The following is a 7,518-nucleotide window of genomic DNA, read 5'->3' on the forward strand; positions in this document are numbered from 1 at the left end:
GGAAAGAAGGAAGAGGGGAGGAACTTGAATGGTCAGCTTATTCCCTCCCCTGGGCCCTGGCCCCAGTCCACGGCACATTTAAAATCCTTTTGTAGACCACAGTGCCTCACACAGGGCTCAACACAAGGCAGAAGCTTCATATTATTGTAGGATTTTATGCTTAAAAGGGAATTAACAGACATATACACCAATTGCCTTCAAATTTTTATTGTAATTCTCATTTTATATTAGGATACATTGTGTTCTGTGTTACTGTATCTGTGTGTGTGTACATCCTGAAAATTTTTAATCTATTCCAGTATTTTAATTTTTATTTTTAAGTTTGCTAGAGGGCATGTATGTTCACCAGAAAGAGACACAGGGAGAGGGAAAGTGAGAAAGCGCCCTCTGGGGGATGGCCACACTTCCATCCCTTTGCCTCCGCCTCTCCTTTTGGGACTTTAGGCACAAACATTCAAGCAGCTGGCGTGTTTTTCAGAGTTTCAGGTTTGAGACTCGAACCATGCAGTCTGTCATGTGGGATCCAGCCTCCTTAACCACACCACCACAGACCGACCCTCTATTATTTTTCTAAGCACTGACCATGTTCCAGTAGGTAGGTGTTGTGAGTTATAACGTTGCATGACTCGTGATAAAACAGCACTCTAGCTTTGAATTCGCCCCACCCCCACCCCCGCATCACTGTTCATTCCTTCTCTACGCAGTTCATCTGGGGCGATTGTCCAGCATCCACCTAGAAAGGAGGTCCTTGCTCCTGCGTAGTGTGCCAAATGCGAGGTGCGAACTGTGAAGCAATGGCATGGTCACGGAAGACGCTGCCAGGGTGCTCCCACACAGCTGCACGCATGTTCCAGACAGTTCCCTGGCTCTTGCAGGCCCAAGGTTTGTTTTAGCCCTTCAATTATGCATGCCTCTTTTGCAAGGGATCTGGCTCAATGAAGTGGCTGCAGCAAGAATCCCCATGAATTGTTCATAAGTGCTGGCGAGGGAACGCCTCCAGTCTTCACTGCAGGACGCCTTCCAGATGTGTTCTTCATCATTCCGCAAGCGCTCCTGCTCTCAAACTCTGCTGGGATGTGTGTGGGTAATTGGGGTGTATTCATCACTGCCGAGGCACCCCATTGGCAGAGGAGTGGGGCCTGCCCCATGCAGGGCAGTGGGGCAGAAAAGGTGGGCTTTAGTTTCTCCAGAGGGAGAGAAAAATCCTCCCAGAAGACGTGCTGCCTTCGCAAAATAGAGCTGGCTCAGTCTCCACAATACCCCAGGAGCACTGCCTGAAGTGCAGAGGCCCTTGCTCTCCTGCTGTGGTGATTTATTTTACTTTTCCTTCCTATAGCCCCACCCCCACCCCTCATCCCATTCACCACAGGGGGGAAGCCGGCGAAGGCTGTGGCTGCAGCAGGCAGGCCAGCAGGAAGCTCCCTGCTGACCTGAGGCAAGGACCAGCCCTCTTCCTTCGCTCCTCCTTTGGTGAAGAGCCTGAGGTGGCAGCTGGTGGAAGGGGCTTCCCTGGGACTAAAGAGACGAGACGTCTTCCCAGGGCTTCTTCCAACCAGAGCCAAGGAATGCATCACCCATGGTTCTCTCACAAGAACCTGTGGATGCCGCCAGGGACGCAGTGGAGACAGAAGAGACTGGTGTGAGACTGGGTCTACCTGGGACCGATTCCAGGAGGAAAAGCTCACTTAATGCAAGCTCTGGCGAATGGCAGTGCAAGAAGGAGAATTCTGAGCGGCTCCATGAAGGCAACAGGTGATTTCACTGACAACTTCTTTTAGTCAATACTTTAGCTATTACTCATTGGAAAAGCCACCCACTTCGTAACTGCCCCAGGCTCTAGAACAGTGGGACACAGCCTGGGCGAGCAGGAGAGAGGGATGGGCCTGCACTGAACCCTTCCGGCGAGCAGGCCCAAGAGTGCCCCCTGCACTCTGAGAGCTCACACTTTCCGTGATTCGTTCACACACTTTTTGGCCATGCACACTGAGAACGCAGAGTCAGGACTCTGGGGACATCTCAGCTCTGACCGGCTTCACCCACCTGCTCCCCAGATACCACGCAGGTTAAAGATGGTATCTTCAGACAGAGCCGCCTGGCTCCTCAGCAACCTGGCAGGATCCACATGCAGGTCTAAGAATCAGCTCACCCCGTCCAGGTGCAGGTGGACAAGGAGAGCGGGGTGGGGGGGATCAGGAGATGCTGAAGGGTCACCGTTTCCTTTTCCAAGGTCAGCTCTGAAGTTTGTCCCCTCCCTGGCTGCACTCCAGCTAGTCAGTCTGGCAGCAAGGAATACCCCCCAGTATCCCGTACACAGTCCCGCAAGCCAGTCTGCAGTGAGGAATACACCCCAGTATCCCATACACAGCCCCGCAAGCCAGTCTGGCAGCAAGGAATACACCCCAGTATCCCGTACACAGCCAGATGGCCCTTGGCTTGAGATTGTTTCTTTCCACCTTCTTCCTATAGAACCTCCTCCCCTCTCCTGGGCACAGTGCCCCCATTTCTAGGGACGTGGGTTCTCCCCTCACAGCACTGACCACATGTAATTGCGATCAGTTTAGAGGTCTCTTCCCAAGTCAGCTCCAGCCACTTTGAAATCACTTCGTACATTGCATGTTTAACATATTGGGTTGTCGGGGAAGTCATGACTTTTTTATGTTTTCCTATGCTAAAGAATGTGTCATGACTTTTCCAACAAGCCGATAGTACTTGATACATGGTCAGAACAGAACTGCTAAGTGGATGAGTGTTTCTTCGATCCCTGGTTTTCCATAGAGCCTGACCACAGCGGCTCAGCCCCATGTAGCAGCTCTGCGTGTCTCGCTGCCCTGGTTACTGGGGAAGAAGATTGTCTCTCTCGGCAGCAGTTGCAGTGTCACGGGAAAGAGATTTTCCGAATGAAATCTGGAGATAGGTTCACCAAGTATGACTAGCAACAAGAAATTTCCCTGATAAAACGGAAGCAGTCCTGGGCGCACTGGGGTGATGCTCCTACCTGGGGACCACATGGCTCCAGCTCTAGAGCTCTCATGTAATCATCGTCCTGGATCCTGGGCTCTGAGGCCTTCTGGAATTCACCTGCATGAACCAGGCTACATCTGATTCCAATTTGGCCAAAGCAGATGAGAGGTGAGCCGGGCCTCGACAAGAATTTCCCAAGTCATCCGGATGCCTACAACGAATGTGTCCCTGCCATGTTCCCACCTGCATTTCCTTGCAAAGGTCACCCTGCAATCCTTCCTTCTCCAGTCCGTTGCTCAAGCTCTTCAAGCAGCAGAATCCCTACGTGTCTCAGAGGTGAGAGCGTCAGAGCCGTGGCCCGGGGTGTGGGCCCGGTGCAGAGGCCGTGTGCCAAGGCCGACCGAGCTGCTCTTCTGTCCCACTACCATCTGGGCCATCAGGTGACAGAGAAATAAATGCTACCTTGTTTAAACCACTGTAATTTAGGGTCTCTCGTGACAGAAATTTGCTCCTCCCCTAAATAATGTATCAGCCAAACATTGTTTTCTCACTGAGGTCGTGACCTTCTATCTGTTGAAAAGAACTCAGAGCTATCCCCTCCCCAGAGACCATGGGGACCAAGAGTAATGACATCAACAGCGATAGCCACTGATGTCATTCGGTGAGCGCTTACTTAGCACCCGATGGGACCTCCAGCGGGAACAGGGTACGCCATCTTGTTTATTCTCTATTCTCACACTCACCACTGAGGTGAGTTTATACCCTCTTGTTTGCACACTAGCCACTGAGGTGAGTTTATACCCTCTTGTTTGCATATGGGAACAATGAAGTTGAATGATTTCGATGGTCCAGGTCACACATTCGATAACTGAAAGAGTCAAGTTTTCAAACAAAACTATTAAGAGTCCAAGCCATATTTCATAATGTGATCCTTTAGGCACAGAGAAGCTGACGAGAGGTCCAATGAGACATTCCTATTCCCAGCTTCCTGCCCTGCTGAGACCAGCATCATGGCTGCTATGTTACCCAACCTCTCTGCACACGCTCCTCAGTTTCTCCCACCACCTGTGTGTTTCCCACAAACCACCAGAGCTGTGTATGCAAATCAAGACCTATTATTCATCTAAATAAAAGCTCTCCAAGGCACCCCATCGCCTCCTGCAGTTATTCTTTGTAGGGCAAAAATCTATTTGGAGGGAATATTGAAATTATGCTTGGTATTAAAAAAATTCCCCAGATCAATCTAATTTGTCTAATTTCCCCTGCACCCCACCACAACTGCAGCCCACGTGTGAACGAACCTCTAGCCTAAAAAAATTAAAAACCCAAATGAGCAAACAAACAACAAAATAGAATACCAATATTTATTGAACACTTTCTCGCTATCCAGGCAATATGCAGTGTCATATGCCATCCAATTTATTCTCTTAAATATAGTAGTTGCATTTGCATATCTCATCTCCTTCCATCCTCATAAATGTTCCATGAGAAAGATGTTATTATTGTCCCTAGCTTTAAATGATAGAACGGGGACCTAGAGAGAATAATTCACCCCAGATCACACACTACTAAGTTTCAGAGTCCAAATTCAACCTTTTCATTTCTTTTTGAAGTTTATTTATATATTTTATGAGAGAGATGCAGAGAGACAGCAAGACAGAGATGGAGACAGAGAAAAACCACACGACACTCCTTCCCACCCTCTCCTTTACTTTTTTAGCCAACCAGGACCAAGTGTGCCGTGCGTGAATAGGTCAGCCCAGAAGCTGAATTTCGAGCCTCCATGTGCTTCCAGCATCACAGGGTTTCCAGTTACTGCCGTACCACTGCAGCTGGGCTTCAAGCTGAGTCTGGAATCCAAATACAGGCCTCTCTATGATACAATTGCTAAGTGTGGTGGGGAGGAGCCCTCCCCATCTGAGACGAGCTGCATCTGCTTTCTAGTTATCTCACCTGCTCCTTCTCCCATGGCTACACCTTGCGTGTTTCCATTCATTATGATTGCAAAGCACTACACCGGAATTCTCCATTTCATTACCATAAGGGCTGCTTCTCCTCTTCCCCAACCCACCAGTTTCCTCTTATTTCTATTTCTTTCTCTATCTAGGCAAAACTCCATGGCTGAACACGTCAACTATACTCTCCGCAAGTTTTCCAACCCTCTTTCTTACCACTGTACTGACCCGGAAAAAGCTTTGACTCTGGATCAGTGTCTTCTCCCCTTCCACATGGCTGCTGCCAAGAACCTTGGGAGACGATCACAATTTGTAAGCTAGCTCATGGTCTCCAACTTCCTCTGGGCCCTTGCCATTGTATTTCTACCCTCTTGAGATTCAGCTTGCCCCACTGTCACACTCTGTTCTCCTTGAGCAAACAGTCTTGCCTCCTGTTTGCTGGAGGAAAAACAGAAGTCACGGGCCATGCATCCAGTCATTCAGCAAGCACTCGTTGAGTCCCCTTGGTGAGCCGGGGGGCCAGGCTATGGCTCTACTGTGTCACACAACAGGCCGGAACCCTCGCCCTTGGGAGGCTTGTATTCTAGTCGAAAGTAACAGACAATAAGCAAACAAATTCACTCTGTATGTTCAGTACGTCTGGTGGTGAAATTGTTATGGAGAAAAGAAAGAAGAGGCAGGGAAGGGCAAATCAATATTTTACTAGCTGGTGAAGAGAGGCTTCATTGATGAGTTGGCATCTGAGTAGAGACTTCAAAGGAGTCGCCATCGACATTCTCCGGCTCTCCTCCCCAAGAGTCTAAGAACACCTCTGTCCACAGCCACCTTGCTGCACGCCCATCACCGCGGGAGCCTTGGGCACGCTCTGCTGTCATGCTCCCAGGCCCTGGATACGTCTTCCACCCTCCTCAGGAGCTCCCTTCCATCCATTATCTCTCTCTGCCCTTCATCCCTGATTATTTTTCCCTTTGCTAGGCCTGTCCTACCACCATTTATACGTGCCATGTTTAAAAAAAAGTCTGGAATCCAAATACAGGCCTCTCTATGATACAATTGCTAAGTGTGGTGGGGAGGAGCCCTCCCCATCTGAGACGAGCTGCATCTGCTTTCTAGTTATCTCACCTGCTCCTTCTCCCATGGCTACACCTTGCGTGTTTCCATTCATTATGATTGCAAAGCACTACACCGGAATTCTCCATTTCATTACCATAAGGGCTGCTTCTCCTCTTCCCCAACCCACCAGTTTCCTCTTATTTCTATTTCTTTCTCTATCTAGGCAAAACTCCATGGCTGAACACGTCAACTATACTCTCCGCAAGTTTTCCAACCCTCTTTCTTACCACTGTACTGACCCGGAAAAAGCTTTGACTCTGGATCAGTGTCTTCTCCCCTTCCACATGGCTGCTGCCAAGAACCTTGGGAGACGATCACAATTTGTAAGCTAGCTCATGGTCTCCAACTTCCTCTGGGCCCTTGCCATTGTATTTCTACCCTCTTGAGATTCAGCTTGCCCCACTGTCACACTCTGTTCTCCTTGAGCAAACAGTCTTGCCTCCTGTTTGCTGGAGGAAAAACAGAAGTCACGAGCCATGCATCCAGTCATTCAGCAAGCACTCGTTGAGTCCCCTTGGTGAGCCGGGGGGCCAGGCTATGGCTCTACTGTGTCACACAACAGGCCGGAACCCTCGCCCTTGGGAGGCTTGTATTCTAGTCGAAAGTAACAGACAATAAGCAAACAAATTCACTCTGTATGTTCAGTACGTCTGGTGGTGAAATTGTTATGGAGAAAAGAAAGAAGAGGCAGGGAAGGGCAAATCAATATTTTACTAGCTGGTGAAGAGAGGCTTCATTGATGAGTTGGCATCTGAGTAGAGACTTCAAAGGAGTCGCCATCGACATTCTCCGGCTCTCCTCCCCAAGAGTCTAAGAACACCTCTGTCCACAGCCACCTTGCTGCACGCCCATCACCGCGGGAGCCTTGGGCACGCTCTGCTGTCATGCTCCCAGGCCCTGGATACGTCTTCCACCCTCCTCAGGAGCTCCCTTCCATCCATTATCTCTCTCTGCCCTTCATCCCTGATTATTTTTCCCTTTGCTAGGCCTGTCCTACCACCATTTATACGTGCCATGTTTAAAAAAATCACAAAGCAAAATCCCTTTTTTTTTTTTTGAGAGTTAATTTTGCTATAGGGCTCATGCACTCACTGGAGAGAGAGAGAGAGATCGAAAGTGAGAAATTACTCCCCAGGGGAAATGGCCACACCCAATTCCTCCATTCTCCTGCTAGGATCTTGGGCATGCACACACACATGCCTAGTGTGAGTTTCAAGCAGCCGGGTCTGGGACTCGAACAGCAGTTGAATACATGAGGATCCAGTGATGGAATCATGATGCCATCGACTGGTCTCCCCCTTTGTCTTTTTATTTATTTTTTTTGGAGAGGTTTTTGCTATAGGACGCATGCGCTCGCCAGACAGAGAGAGAGAGAGACAGAGAGATAGAAAGCAAGATATCACACCCCCCCCCGAGGGGGGATGGCCACGCCGCAATCCCTTCTCCTCCGTTCACCTCTCGGGATCTTGGGCACGCACGCACATGCACC

At 49.5% G+C, this 7,518-nt stretch overlaps 1 long non-coding RNA gene across 1 annotated transcript in view; it reads left to right on the forward strand.

Moving 5' to 3' along the window:
* The window catches only part of LOC102474944 (uncharacterized), an 8,182-nt gene extending 4,452 nt beyond the window's left edge, over positions 1-3,730 (forward strand). The window contains exons 3-4 of the long non-coding RNA XR_001370507.2: positions 705-1,752; positions 2,776-3,730. This is a non-coding gene — a long non-coding RNA (uncharacterized LOC102474944). The remainder of the gene's footprint in view (positions 1-704; positions 1,753-2,775) is intronic.
* Positions 3,731-7,518: the final 3,788 nt, after the last annotated feature.

The sequence above is a fragment of the Tupaia chinensis genome, unplaced genomic scaffold (assembly GCF_000334495.1).
Source record: "Tupaia chinensis unplaced genomic scaffold, TupChi_1.0 Scaffold000292_1, whole genome shotgun sequence".
Lineage (NCBI taxonomy): Eukaryota > Metazoa > Chordata > Mammalia > Scandentia > Tupaiidae > Tupaia > Tupaia belangeri.